General features: G+C 41.6%; 1 long non-coding RNA gene and 1 pseudogene across 2 annotated transcripts; both read left to right on the plus strand.

The window, feature by feature from the left end:
- Positions 1 to 9,307: 9,307 nt before the first annotated feature.
- LOC116050897 lies at positions 9,308 to 10,767 on the plus strand. 2 transcript variants are annotated; one of them, XR_004105197.2, is made up of 3 exons: positions 9,308 to 9,451; positions 9,652 to 9,753; positions 10,525 to 10,767. It is a non-coding gene; the product is annotated as an uncharacterized LOC116050897 (long non-coding RNA). The 2 variants fall into 2 exon arrangements; XR_004899101.1 differs by lacking the exon at positions 10,525 to 10,767 and adding an exon at positions 10,050 to 10,114.
- Positions 10,768 to 11,854: 1,087 nt separating this feature from the next.
- Positions 11,855 to 13,802, plus strand: LOC116050912 (annotated as a pseudogene).
- Positions 13,803 to 15,360: the final 1,558 nt, after the last annotated feature.

Genomic DNA, 15,360 nt, shown 5'->3' on the forward strand with positions numbered 1-15,360 from the left:
GGAGCTACATGGATAAATACGCACCAAACAAGCCACTTTGAAATTTTGCTGTTCTCATGAATACAAAAGTTGGGTGACCCTCCCCCTTAGACTAAAAAAATTGGATGACCCTCCCATTAACAAAGAATAAAAACACATGACCCTCCCCTATTTTCCTCCGGTGGTCCATTCCATAAATACCGAACGGTCCCTTACTTCATTGTTGCCATGGATGAATGTCAACGCTACATAAAACAACTCCACTGGCTTCCCATCTCCCACCGGATCACCTACAAAATCCTGGTCCTCACCTACAAAGCCCTCCACCATCTGGCCCCCTCATACCTTACTGACCTCCTCTCCCCGTACCAACCCTCATGGTCTCTCAGATCCACCTCAGCCGGTCTCCTCTGTATCCAAAAGTCCAACCTCCGCAGTTTTGAGGACAGAGCATTCTCCAGGGCAGCTCCCAGGCTCTGGAACTCCCTCCCCCAAGAGATCCGCACCTCTGAGTCCCTTACCATGTTCCAGTCTTGTCTCAAGACCCATCTCTTCACCACTGCCTATCCGTAGCCCCACCCCCTTCTCGTTTCATCTGTGCCTGAATCTTGTTTTGTTTTGTTTGTCTTTATTATCTATACCTGCCCTGTAAAGCGACTTTGAGTTCGTGAAAAGCGCTATATAAATTCAATTTATTATTATATTACATGAATATCAACTTGATGCAGAGCTTACCTCTGACAGTTGCCATGTTGGAGGCAGTGCGAGATACATTCCAGAGGGCGTTGGTGTTGTACGTGGCCTGACTGAAGCATGCTCAGGAGTTGATAGCAAAAGTCTGAAAGCAGGTGGTGGACCGGACCTCCTTGACTGAGCTGCTTCTACACTATCTGCGTGTTGGAACCTCTTTGGGGTAGAGTGTTGGAGTGCAGCTAGTTCTGATATATTTTCTTGAGCAGAGGGTTCAGAATAGAGCTGAAGATCTCTGCCCAAACCCGACGGGACCCGACGGCATCCGACGGGTTTGGTCGGGTTCGGTCTCAATTTCTATCATTTTACACAGGCTCGGGCTTGCGCTCCAGGTTGCGTGCTAAATGAGTGGTAAGATGATGCGTTTCGATTAGCGTGTAAATGAATGCTGAGGAGGTAAAACAGAGGCTGGCCTCTGGTTCTTATTCTATTTCTTTGTTCCAACTTCCAAGTGGCCTATAGCCTACGTTAGTCATGAATAAATTATGTTAGAAAATGTATAAATGACTCATTCTTGACAAAAGACAAAAGAGCTGTGTACGTGCGACGCAATCTCTTTTTTCTTTTTCTCCCTTTTCCGCCGAGTGATGTGTGTGCCCGCTCGCGGTGTGAAGCACGTGTCCTCTAATCACTACTGATAGAAGGCCTTTTGTACAGTCGGGCTGTAAACCAGTTCGGGCTTTTAAAAAGCTGTCAATCAAAATGTACTTGTTGGGCTCGGGCCGAATTCTGTCGGGCTCGGTCCTTTTCGGGACGAACTTTTAAGGCCCGATTACAGTAGCCCGATTACATAGTTCAGAACAACTTGTCTAAAATGTGTAAAAGTACATTGATCAACACACATCTGAATGCACTTACTAACTTACAATATAAAGCATTACAAATTAAACTAATGTACGCTACACATAACAAGATACTACAGATGTTTAAAACCTACACAACTTATTTCAGGATAAAGTAATGGCATGCTTGGCATAAATGCTGCTGTTTAGCGTCATAGGATTTTAACCAGCTGTCCCAATTCAGACCAACCAACCATCAACCATCAACCATGCGTTAGTCACCCATATATTTTAATAAACAGATATAATCCATGCATTTCCATGTAATTAGATTTCACATACCTAATTCCTATCAACTCATTGGGAAACCACGGACCATAGGAGATTCCAAGACACAGTTCAGCTCACGTAGCACGGCGTTCGTGGTTCGACTGGTCGAGACTGTTTTCCCAAGATGGCGCCTGCCTGTATACATGAGCGGTACTGTCTTTATAAACTATATAAACTGTCTGTACACTGACAAAGTTCTCAATGCTTCGGTTTATATGTAGGGACCCTCATTATGCTACCGTGGAAGTATGGTGCTATTTTGAGCCTTGTTAGTGGTATAGAAATAGCGATTTATTTTTACTTTACCCATGCCCCGATGACTAGCGTTATAAGCTAATTAGCGGTTTGCGCTAAAACTGGTCAAATTCTATTAGCATGAAAACATATCTCAGAGAACGGTCGACTCGGTACACATGTGTTATAAACTCGAGCACCAGGTGAGAACACCAGGTTCAATTTGTGCGCATAACAATGGGTAAACATGGCTCCAGGTTCCTTTTCTGTAATCTTGGCCTGTACCCCATAAAGATTTGATACCATTACAGAGGCCTTGCCTTAAGTCTGAGCTACCAGCTTTTCAATGCAATTGTATTTGCCCAACACTCCCAAAACATAATCAGCAATAGCCGGTGCTCGACTGTCATCACTCACATCATCAAATCCTAAGAACGCCTCCCTCACCTCACTTTTAGCCACATAATGCAAAATTACAGAAACCTGGGGTCTCATTTATAAAACTGTGCGTAGGATCCTTACTTTTTAGTAAGTACGTACGCCCAAAAGCCAAAAATGGCGTACCCCAAAAAACATTCAGATTTATAAAACCGTGCGTACGCACATCTGTAAGCAATGTTCCCTTTATAAATCAGAGATTACCCACAAGTGTGTGTACGTGTACGTGAAACCGCCCTGTACACGCCCATTTTTAACCATAAATAGTCAATGCAAAGCACCTCATGAATTCTGATCAGTATGTTATTTACCCTGGCAGTTGTTCTTTCGTTATGCCAAATCATGATGACTGGTGGGGAAACAGCAAAAAACTCAGACGCTGGTGAATTTCTGCAAATTGAATTATAATTTCAGCCTCTCACACACTGTAGGGAAACCTGATCTATAGACTACCTATTATTAATAATACCACACATTTTGGGACAGCTTCGATATACCAGACCTAGATTTAACAGAACTATATCCAAACAAGCCTTAGTAATAAAGGTGAAGATTATATATAATATTTATAAAATAAAACACTTAGCTGTCTGCCATTTCCCTCTGTAAACAGCCGGTGGCCCCTAGAGTACCCAAGTACCTGTATTTGGACCGGGATGGACCAGGATGGCACGGTTCCGGCGCGTTGCCCTCTCTACTGCACCCAATTCAGCACATAGATCCAAGAGCTCAGCTTTAGGGAATCTAAATTGGCTTATTAGCCAGTCATCGTCATGGTCCCTGAAGCCTCTTTCTCTCCTGTTTCTTCCATTGGCATAGTCCTCCTGCAGTGCCAGCAGTGCCATCATGCAGCATGACGCACAGGGGTCACACCAGTATATATGTGTTTACAGCAATTTGTGATTGTTAACACCTTGCCAAAATCACAGCATCAACTAGTTTTATCCGCCACCCCAAGAAACAATTTGAAGACTTTTGTTTCAGGTGTCCACACCACAGGGCACTTCCAGCTTTGCCAACACATCACTAAGATCAGTAAGTAAAGTTGTGATATGTAGTAAGATAACATTAATGCTGTCCTAGCAGGGATGTGCAGAGACATTTTTGGTGGCAGGGACTCAAGGAAAAAAAAGGCCTAATAATTAATAAATAATTATTTATATGAAATTCAAACAAAACACTAAATATATTAACATAACTCTGACAACCTGACCAATTTATCTTATTTCCCTAACCCAATTGTTTAATAGATTTAATAAACACTCAACAAAATGATCAGTTCACACTGAGACTTTAGTATTCACAAGGTTAATCACAAACAGCAAAGGAAACTCTGCCACAATGTTTTCTATGCTACTAGTTTCAAGTATATATTTAGAATAACCAAGGAGACGGACATAGTTTCACTCAGATGCCCGCTCACTTCACTGAAAAAAAAAAACTTGGATCAACTTAAAAAAAATGAAGTAATCAATCACACGAAATAGTTGACATTGACTCAAAGTAAATCATTTTATTTAGTTTAACCTGAAAAGTTTAACTCCAAGCAACCACTTTTTAAAGGTTGGGTCAAACTAATTATTTATACATCTGAGTAAATTAATTATTTTAGGTTGTCTCAAATAAAAAACTAACAGTTGTCATTATTTCAAACGTATAGTAAATCAAATTTGAAAAAAATGATTTTAATACATTTTGATCAATGACTACTCAGAACACTTTCCTTTATAACACATTTATATTTATTGTTTAGTAAATTGATAACATTGAACATCTGTTTCAAATGTATGAAGAGAAACAGTCTGCTTCAGTTGAACACCCGAAACGAGACTATTGATGTCATCAGAAGACAAATCATGGAGCTATGAATAGTAGTACAACTCCTAAGACATCATGCAGTACCCATGGTGAATTGACCGGGACATACATTTTATAATTCAGGTGTGAGCCTTACGGTAAAGATCCATTTGTCCGACACGACTGAAGCGTGGTGTCGCGACGTCATACATCCATGGTTGATGCTCCACGCCCCTGACCGGCAGCTGATTGGACGAACGCGTGTCGTGGGTTTGGCTTCTCGAGAATTTCAACAGATCTAATAAAAATGCTCTGATCAAATGAATGAATTCAGTTTAATGTCCCGCTGCCAATTTACATTGTATCCATATAAAGAAAATGGATTCAACCACAAACATAAACTAGAACGTTTACTTTAAATGAAAAAACTAATAATTTTCAGCTATTTCAACGAGAAAATACACATTAAACGAACAACAGCAATGTTAGACTTTTTTCAGTTGAGTGACATCTTCCTGAGTCCCCTGTTGGTGCTGTTGCAGCTTTATCAATCTTATTGGTATTGGAAGGTGGGCTCTGGCCCACCTTCAACCTGAGCAGAGTCTAATCAACCAGAATAACTAAAAACACCTTTATGGGTGTTCAGAGGCTTTAAGATAACAGTTCTGCTGTTGCCCATCTTGATAAATGGTAAAATGACAAGTTATATTTTTTAGGTTTGCTGCTTCTGTCCTGCAGATTGTCAGACCCACGTTATACATATAATGGATATAGCTCCAGCTAATGGCTGTAATTCACCATGTGTTCTATTAATAAATCCATGGTATTATCTTATGATACATCCGAGATGTATGTATGTATGCTAACCCTGTTACGTGGATGTAACGTCATTAGTGTTTCCCAAGCTAAATAATGGAGCTAGCTTGCTACCGGTTGCTACGAAAGCCCAAACAAATTGTTGCTAGTGCGCATGTCCATCCATACTGGCTTTACAAACTAACCCCATGCATTTCTATGGATGCTGTGTCTCCCCATTAGAAAGTCTCTGGGCTACAATGCTAAAATCCTGAGAAATCCTGTCACATACAATGTTAACACTGACTGTATACTATATATTTTAGGTTTCATTTTAACAGGAACTCATAGGTTGCATTCAATTTGTATACAATGAGTACATGGACAGAGCGGCAGGCCTACACAAAGCGATGGAAGAGGGCACGACGAGAGCTGGCACGACTGGAACAGACTGAGGAAGAAGTGGCGCGTCTTCGCCAACATCAAGAACCACAGCTAAAACTGCCAGAGGAGTGTGAAGAGGAGCCAGAGCTCATGGCAATGCCAGCAAGTTCTGTCAGCAGCTCTGAGGAGGACAGCATCAGTGTTGCTTCTGCAACTTGGCAGTGTCTTTCAGACCTGGAAATGTGGGAGACGCCCATGGACAAACCTATGGATGAGACCAGTGACTCCTGCAGCAAGGAACACAACCCACAAGGTTCACTCAGGAACTTCTTACAACACTACAAACACCAGATTCAACACTCTGCTCTTGATGATCTTCTTGTGGGACTGAAAGCCAATGGACATCAACAGCCAGAACCCTTCTATCAACCCCGAGAGATATCAGGTCAACCACAGTATCGGGAATGGAGTATGTCCACTTTGGTTTAAGGACAACTCTTGAAGGACAACTCAACCAGTACCCAAGGGAGGCTCTGAAAAAAATAAACACACTGGAGTTGTCTCTCAACATTGACGGACTTCTGCAAAGTAGCAAGATCTCAACAAGAAGTCTGTGGCCCGTCTTGTGTGCCATCAATCTGACTCCACCTCGTGTTTTTCCTGTAACTCTAACTTATGGTCCTTCAAAATCTAAGGATTTGGATTTTCTCAATGATGTGGTGGCAGAAGTGCAGGATCTGCTTGAAAATGGAATTCAAGGAAAGATGTTGTATGTGATGCTCCAGCCAAGGCAATGGTCAAAGCAATCAAACTGTGCACCGGATACAATGGATGTGACAAATGTACTCAGAAAGGGCAATGGGTGGATGGCCGTGTAACATACCCTGAGGTTCAAAACACCCTGCGAACCAATGAGATGTTTAGAAGCGAGATGGCTGATAAGGAAACAGAGGGGCTTACAGTTTCCCCGTTTCTGCAACTTCCCATTGATATGATCAAAATGTTTTCCATTGACTACATGCACCAAGCTAGGTGTAATGAGGAAACTGCTGGTGGAATGGGTGAGGGGAAACAGGCAGGTCAGACTATCTGCTGGGAAAGTTCAAGAAATCAGCAGAGACTAGCTTGTTTGAGAAAATCTATTCCAAGTTGCTTTACCAGGAAGCCATGGAACTTGGAAGAAGTGGACCGATGGAAGGCTATAGAGTTGCGTCAGTTTGCCCTGATGCAGTTTCACCCAATCTGGCATGCATACATGCCGACTACAGCAGAAGTCTGATGGTGTATTTTGTGTCAAAGACAGCAGAGCTGTATGGCAGGCACTTCATGGTGTATAATGTTCATGTCATGCCCCATTTAACAGATGAAGCAGAAACTTTTGGATGCCTGGATGCATGCAGTGCCTCGGAGATTGAACAGTGTCAGAACCGCACCGTTCCAGCACAAAGAAGGAAAATCTCAAGACCAAACAATAAATACATCTTGGAAGGTGACAAATGCTGTGAGGCCATTGAGGAGAGGAAGGACATGGTTTTGTGCAATGTGTTTGAGAAGGTGGAGCCTCTGTTCACAGATCCTTGTGATTCCAGAATCACCGGGTGCTTCAGGGTGAAAAAGAGAGACTGTTTTGTGAAGCTGGTGCCAGCATGTGAACTCACAAGACAGGCTATTACGATTGAGGAGCCACAGACCAACATTTTCTTGACAGTCCTGCATGATTTTTAGGAGACATGCAAACAACTTCAACCCCATATCTGTCTAAAGCCCAACCATGAACTCTAGCTCTCATTGTGTGTATTTGCTGTGTACACTTGCAATTAATCTGTACTCGGCTGATATTTGATATCTGTATTTGAGCCATTGTGGTGTCTTAAATAGTAATGCTGTGATGCTGTATGAAGAGGAATCCGCCGACACTGTTCTTGATTATAAAAAGGTTTATTACAAGCAAAGATTCAGCATCAATTTTACAAACTCCTGCAGAGAGCTTGGAGAACGACCAACCCAAATTCTTCCAAAAAGTCGTTCCGCCTTTTCTTTGTGTGAACAACGTATATATCCTATGCATTGTATCAACATAGGACGTAATTTTGTAAGTATATCATTGGATCAGGTAACTAGCCAATCAATGCCTGTTATCTGGCACAACTCCAAAAAAGGTCTCTTCTGTCTTGGGGGGACCTCTGCTCATGTTAACAATTTCCAGATGTTCTCAGTAAATGTAGGGTAAAGTTCATAGGACTCCCTTATAACAAACCTTTAAGCAAAGTTTATAGAAAGTTATAGAATGGTCATATACTACACCATGTCTCACATTATCCTTTTTCAAAACTAAATAAACAATGCATTGCAAAAACAACCAGAAGACTTTGTCTGTGACTGTTCTTAATGCAATCTATGTTGCTCTATTTGCCATGCCAATAATGCCGTTGTCTCTTAACAGATGAAGAACTTCACGATTGTTGAGTTTTCAGACAGTGCTATGGAGGTTGTGCCATCTTCATGGGTGGACAGATCTACAGGGGTATGCAGTTGTGTAGATTTCTTTTTCTTCACAATTTCTTTTACCATTCTAAATGTTCTCCTCACCACATTGTAAGATATTATCTGAAATGAAGTACATTTTTCCAAAGGGCCGTCCTCTGCTACTGGACTGCGCATAATGCGAGGGCCCAAGTCAGTGTGTGCCATTTGCCCAATAAAAGCTGGGCCAAATATCCAGTCAAGAAAATCTGGCTGTGTACAGGTGACCTATTGCTGATATACTATATATAAATACTAGGGCTGTCAATCGATTAAAAAAATTAATCTAATTAATTACAGACTCTGTGATTAATTAATCGCATACATAATTAACGGTGCCTGAACCGATACTTTTTAAGAAAGTAAAAAAAGAAAAGAAAACAAGGGGTACTAAACAACAGTTGGCGACATTAAAGAACGGCTTGTTTATTGCTATGGTCATATGGTCAAAATTAAATGTTGTTAACATTAATAGTTATACATTAATAATAATGTATAACAATAACTTATTTCACTAGTAAATTGCTGTTGAACGACAAAAACAACCACCAAGGACATTTACAATAACTTCAAATGCACCACGAAGCTGTAGTTTACCAGTTTCATTGAACGCACCGTCTGTGTTGTTTTTCCGACGGCAGCTCGGCAGCTGCAGATTTTTACATCTCGCTGTTGAGTCACAGTCCTCTACAGTAAAACACAGTCAAACTTTACACCGTTCAGCGTTAGCTGTCAGCATAGTAACCGTGTTTAATCCAGCTACTAGCTAGCGGTAGGCTAACGTTAGCTGCTGTCGAGTATAGTGTTAACTAGCGTCACATGCAGCGGTGTTTGTGTTGCCTGTATCGTCTTCAGAGCATCAGAGAGAAGAGCAGACATATCAGTGGCACCAGATTTCGGTAGCCAGGGTTGGCAGGAAGAAGATTTTTACAAGTAAATGTTCCAGTTAATGATCCAGGCAGCACATTCTCGTCTCCCTCCTTCATTTTACAGTCCAATGGTGGCTAGAACGGCTCCGGGTCAAACGTCAATATGGAATGGATTAATCTGCGTTATTTTTTTATTATCATATTCATTATTTTGACAGCCCTAATAAATACATAATAATAGTTTTCTCTGTATGGAAATACTGCTTTGTTCTGCTACTGTTCTCTTAACGTAGAGTCCATGGAAAAATGTCAGCAGCTGATGGACACTTCTTTGTCAGCATTGAGACGGAAGACGATGCAAGCATCCACAAAAGGCAGTGTAGATGCCCAAGGAGGTTCATGACGATTGTTCAAGTGATGGTAAGACCTTAAGTACAGACTACATTATTTACACAATTCAAATATTCTTTTTGCAATCAGTACAAATTGTATGGTCTTTTATTTCAGATGAATCCGTTCAACAAGCAAGAAAGCATTCCAGGACGGAGCGTGTGTCTGGAAGCCCTGTCTGTAAGTTAACATTTGTGCATGCATTTAAGAAACCAGAGTCATATTTCCTACCATGGAACTACTGACATTCAACCTGGTGCATATCATGTGACTGTTCTGATGTGTATTTTTTTTTAGCGATTGTTTAGCAATGGCAATGGCATGTGCAAGAAACCTACCATAAATGAACTGACCAATATTCATATCTACTTTCTTTTTAGATGAGTCAACACCACACAGGAAACCAGCCGGTAGCCCAGAGCTCGATGGGTCGATTGTGACGTAAGCTCGGCCTGCCGCTTCATCTTGGGACCCAGTTGAAGGTACAGTGGCTTTGAATTTTCCATTTCCAATTAAATACAATTTCATGCAAAGGAACTTGAGAGTAAATTAACTTTTTTTTTAACGATTATTTTTTGGGGCTTTTCCCTTTATTGTAGTGACAGTGGATAGATGTGAAAGGGGGAGAGAGATGGGGGATGACACGCAGCAAAGGGCCACAGGTCGGATTCGAACCCGGGCCGCTGCAGGACTCAGCCTACATGGGGCGAACGCTCTTACTTGGTGAGCTAGAGGCCGCCCCAGTAACTTAACTTTTTGCTGTTGTTGTAAACAGCAGAACTCATCACACAGAGGGAGGTGACTCATCACACAGAGAGGCAAGAAGACTCACTTAAGTTGTTCACATATGCAAGTTAATAATGTATAACAACTAAAACTAACACCATTCATTATTCCATAGCCATGAGGAAATCCATTACCCGCATGGCACAGCGGATGGACGCATTTGAGGAGAAGATGGATGAGCTGCTCATGCTCTTAAGGAGCTCCCAGTCACCTCCCTCTGATGACATGTTGCTGTCGCCCTGCTCAACAGTCACCATGCTGCTTGAGTTCAACAGGAGTCTCGGTCAACAGGAGAGGAGGAACAAAATGGTAATTAAGTGGCCATAGTCCTGCCCTACCCTGCCCTAAGATTAACATTATTAATTGCATAAATTCAAATATCATTATAACCGAACTGACTTCTCTTACAAAATGAGATTGTACAAGCTCTCCACTTTGTGTAATTTGTATTTCTATATGTTTTACAGCAACTTTTCCTGACAACCCTTGGAGGTTCGACCGGAGGTACTGCTATCTGTCGCATGCTACGGCGAGTGGCAACCAATGACGTTCTAAAACTGTATAGCCTGCAGGGCAGAAAGGCAAAGAAGGCCTTCCAGGACCTGTCAATCTGCAGGGTTATAACAGGCAGGTGTTATTTTATTGTTCACATCAGTATTATGCTTAGCTTGGCTGATAAGAGGTTTTAATTTGACTTGTAACTTTGCTTCATTTTGACTAACGGGCTCCCAGAAAACTGACTGCAGCAGATGCGGAGGACTTGATTGGGCAAGTGCTGAAGTTTGCCCCACACAGACGGTAAATTGAAATTCTTCTATGTGATGTTCATAATAATCAAAGGAATGGCAAAACTATCAATATTTGTGATCAGAAAAAAACAGGGTTGTTCGTAAGGCAATTTGTCTTGCTTTTGTCAACGTGTTCATTCTTAGAATGACATATCAAACTTTTGTTTCTTTCTTTTTAGGCCAGCTGAGAAGGACTGAGCCTTCAAAACCAACATCAACACCATCCTTAAAAAGGCTCAGCAGAGGATGTACTTCCTACGACAACTGCGGAAGCATGGCCTACCACAACAGCTGTTGGCCATCTTCTACACTGCTGCCATCCTCCTGCCTCGTCCCCTCTGGCAGGCCCTACAGATCCCTTCACACAAAACAACCAGACACAAGAACAGCTTCTTTCCCACTGCCATCACTCTCCTGAAATGCTGATCAGTGGGGTCATTCCCACTTTGGCCATTCACCTACACATTACATACTTTATCATTCCAATATGCATCTTGCACACTACATTTGCACTATTACTTTGCACTCTACATCCCACTCCATGTGTACTTGTATTGATATTATGTCTTATTTATTTATATAGTTGTATTTTTTTATTCTGATTCTTTATATATATAGTATATTAAAGTTTTAAATCCCATCAAGTTTGCCTGTTCATTCATTGCTGCTAATATATAATAATTCATTCCTCCTCATGCACAGTCAGTTTATTGTAATAATAAAATTGGTACCATGGTTGTTAAAGTTTTTTAAAGGTTAGGGGAATGTAAAAAAGAACGTTAGGGGAACGTTTGCTGGATGGGTGAAGAGCCCGGTGTGGAAAGCAGGGCAGACCTTGTTTTGGTAAAAGAGAAGGATCTGGAGAAATACCTCAAAAAATTGCTAAGTGTTTTTATGAATGAAGATAAATCCATATTTTGATGCCATGGCTTGAACAAACACAAAACACTAAGTTTAAATATTAAGTCTTTGTAGAATTTGTATCTTCACCTAAGCATTAGAGGTGCTAATGGACAGTTGGTCCATAAGAGCAAAATGGTACAAATGGTATCATTTCATAATTTTTCTCTACAACTAGTGAAGTTTGTTTATTTCAGTATACTTTATCTATCTACCTCTTATCTACTCACAATTTCTTGTCCTCTCACTTGTAGGACTTCCGGTGCTTGAAATAGAATGTGTTTCTTTAGCCTCTCCACCCCTCCCAAGTAGTCCATGTCGGCCGTCATTGGGTTCCCAAAGCTCTCTGAACTCTTTATCTTTACCCAAACTACCTGGCAGGTCATGGTACACAGACTTCCATGTCAAGTGGGACCAGATGTCAGCAGCAATTCGAATGGCAGTGGACAATCAAACAAGACCATTACCAGGGGACAGACAAACTATGTCGAAGGCAGTGGTGGACCAGATGCTTGAGCATGATCAGAACCCAACCAGAGCAACATGTCACAGCATTGTTCGGGGTATTGTAAGGAATTATCCCAAAAGTTTTGCTGACGCTGGTAGAAACGGAGACATTCTTGGAGATGGCTGTCACTCTCTTCTTCAGCAGATTCAAACGAGAGTGGAATATAAAAATAGAAACAATACTCTTGCACAGCGATGCAAAAAGAAAAGGCCCAGCGCTGGGGTGGCAGAGGAAGCTGGAGTGCTGGCAAGAGGCCCTGTGGATCGGTACAGATGCATGAGGTGGTGTCCTGCAGAACTTCCTGCTGGAGAGACCGAGGCAACCTTAGATTAAATGAAAAGGCAGCTACGTAACATCTACTCAGAGGAAGGGATGGGCGGGGCAGGGAGAGCTGAACCTTTGATGGAGAAGACGTACGTCATCCAGCGGCGGTACCTTAACAATTTGCACCTGCCATTTCAGAGATTAAGGAAGAATGGCCTTTTCTTTTCTCACAGAGAGGCCTTTACTCCCACTTTAGTCTGCTGACAGATATCTCCATCCTCATTAAGTTGCAAGAGGCCCTAAACAACAGAGGCAGTACACTTATTTGGTTCTGCCAGGAACTCAAACGTCATCCAGAGGTTGAGGACGTCCTGATTAATTTTGAGCCAGAGGCTTCAGACAAGGCTGCTCCTGTTGGCGAACTTTAAAGAGCCCAAGAATGCCAGAGACTGATGTAAGTTGTGTATAAAACATTTTTAAAAAGCAGTTGGTGATTACACTAGATAGATAGTATAAATAACAATCTCTCTGATTACCCTCTGTCAGGAGACCAGTGGATTGTCTTTTATGTATTTGAATCTGCTACCATAAATATATGTTACAGTTAAGGTTTATTTTACAGCTGTATGCCACAGCCGCTGATGTGCAGAGAACAGTGACCTCCAATTTCCACCAACTGCGGAACGGCTGTGGATCCGCTCCGGAACGGCGGCGGAGTCAATAGGTTTCCATTAAAGTCAATGTGTGTATTTTCACTGACTGCAGAACAGCTACATTCCGACTTCGTCCCAGCTCTGGCGATCCGCAGCCCTCTCGAGCAGATACGAAGAGCTTCTATTTTTGACGGATGCCGGAGAGCTCCACAGCAATTCAGCACAGGGCAGATTGTGCGGGACAGGAAGTCGAGCACAGAAACAAAATAAAACATCCGGTTCATTTTCAAAATAAAATACACCGTGCTCACGGCGGATCATATTTCCCTGCACTACACCTTGAAAACGTCATAATGGGCGGAGACAGGCCTTAAGTCAAATATGTGGTTCTGTTTATAGAAACTACATCCTGTTATATCGCGAGATCATACATGAATTTGCGAGATCTCGTTGGTCCTCGTGACTTCAGCTGTCAGTCATGGCCGCAGCCGTTCCACAACAAATCCGCACCTGGTGGGTATTGAAGGACGGCAGAGCACAGAGCCGACACGCAGCGGAGCCGATCCACAGCCATTCCGCAGTTGGTGGAAATTGCAGGTGATGCTACCGAGCACCCCCTGCTTGATTATCCACAGTACTATTCATATCTGGACTTAATATTAATATTTTCTAGCAACAACAACTGTACCAAAATTAACAACAACCAAAAACACATTTTTAAATAACTGTGTGAAAAACCAATCTTAGAGACTGCGTACAATTGTGAGAGCAAGGCATGTTCTGTAGCTTGAGCTGTTTGAGAGACTCAGTAGATCAGTAACAATGGTCAACAAGTGGGTTCACAGTTTAAAGGCAGTGTATATGAAAATCAGAAACATTCTTCTCTTGTTCATTCAACATTCCACTTCCATATCTGCTCATTTTAGGTGACATGATGAAGCCAAGGACTTGGATGCTCTCCATTGAAGGACAAGTGGTGATGGGACCAGACGACAGCTTCATCAAAGGCATAGCAGCAGTTTTTGCAAGCTATTACAACTTTAATCTGCAGTATCCTGAGGACTCATGTACTCTGGAGTTTATTCAAAGGTATTTAAACACTCAAATTTACATTGTACTGGATTGCTGCTTTGTCCTCTTTCAAATCCCCCTACACACATACACACCCTTACACCGACCCTACACACACAAACACAAACACACACGGTAAGGGTCTGCACACTGTTTTCTACAGCAACAGAAGTTCTGACACATTCCTGCAGACATGCATGCACACACACAAACACACACACACACACACACACTCATGCACACATATATAAACACACACACACACACACACACACACACACACACACACACACACACACACACACACACTTTTCTAACTCGTTTTTGGGAACGGGACACCATTTCCTGTACCTTAGATTAGAGGAATGCTCCGGAGTAAAAACAACCTGAGAGCAAAAACAACCTGGGAGCAGAATTATGTTAATCTGAGAATTTTTGAGCAATATCGTTATTTGCATTAGCAAAAAAATGCTTTATAACGTGTTGCAGTGGGCAAACGTCCGGGCTATAACAAGGAGGGTTTCTGAAGGCAACATTGTGTTTGTGATTATATACAGCAAGATACCTTCAATTAATTTAATTCACAGCAAATTGCTGGCTACTGAGTTGCATTACTTTTACAGTAAAAATGAAAATATACAGGATGCTATTGTGATTATATACAGCAAGATAATGTGTTAAATACTGCTTTATTACAGTAAATATGTGTGGCTGGCTGATGTGAAGTTACAGTATATAGCTGTAGAGTTATTGTAATTTACTGTGAAATAGAACCGGTAAATCACTGTGAAATTACTGTGAAAGTAATGCAACTAGTAGCCAGAAATTTGCTGTGAATTTACAGTGAAAATGTTTACAGTGAATGGAAGAGATTGGAGAGCTTCTTGGAACGTATATTAGTGATAAAAAGGTGGTGTTCTTTGGTAGGGGGCATGAACAAATCCAATAGACATCAAGGAAGAAGCCAATGCACTCGTCTTTTACGAAAAATATATATAAAATACCTTTAATACATCTGGCACATAAAATATACGAATAAGATAAAAACAACTTCAACGCGTTTCAGCATCTAGCCTTCTTCAGGAAGTTAAACAGTTAAAGTGTTTTTTTTTTGTTTAA

The sequence above is a fragment of the Sander lucioperca genome, chromosome 12, assembly GCF_008315115.2.
Source record: "Sander lucioperca isolate FBNREF2018 chromosome 12, SLUC_FBN_1.2, whole genome shotgun sequence".
Taxonomy (NCBI): Eukaryota; Metazoa; Chordata; class Actinopteri; order Perciformes; family Percidae; genus Sander; species Sander lucioperca.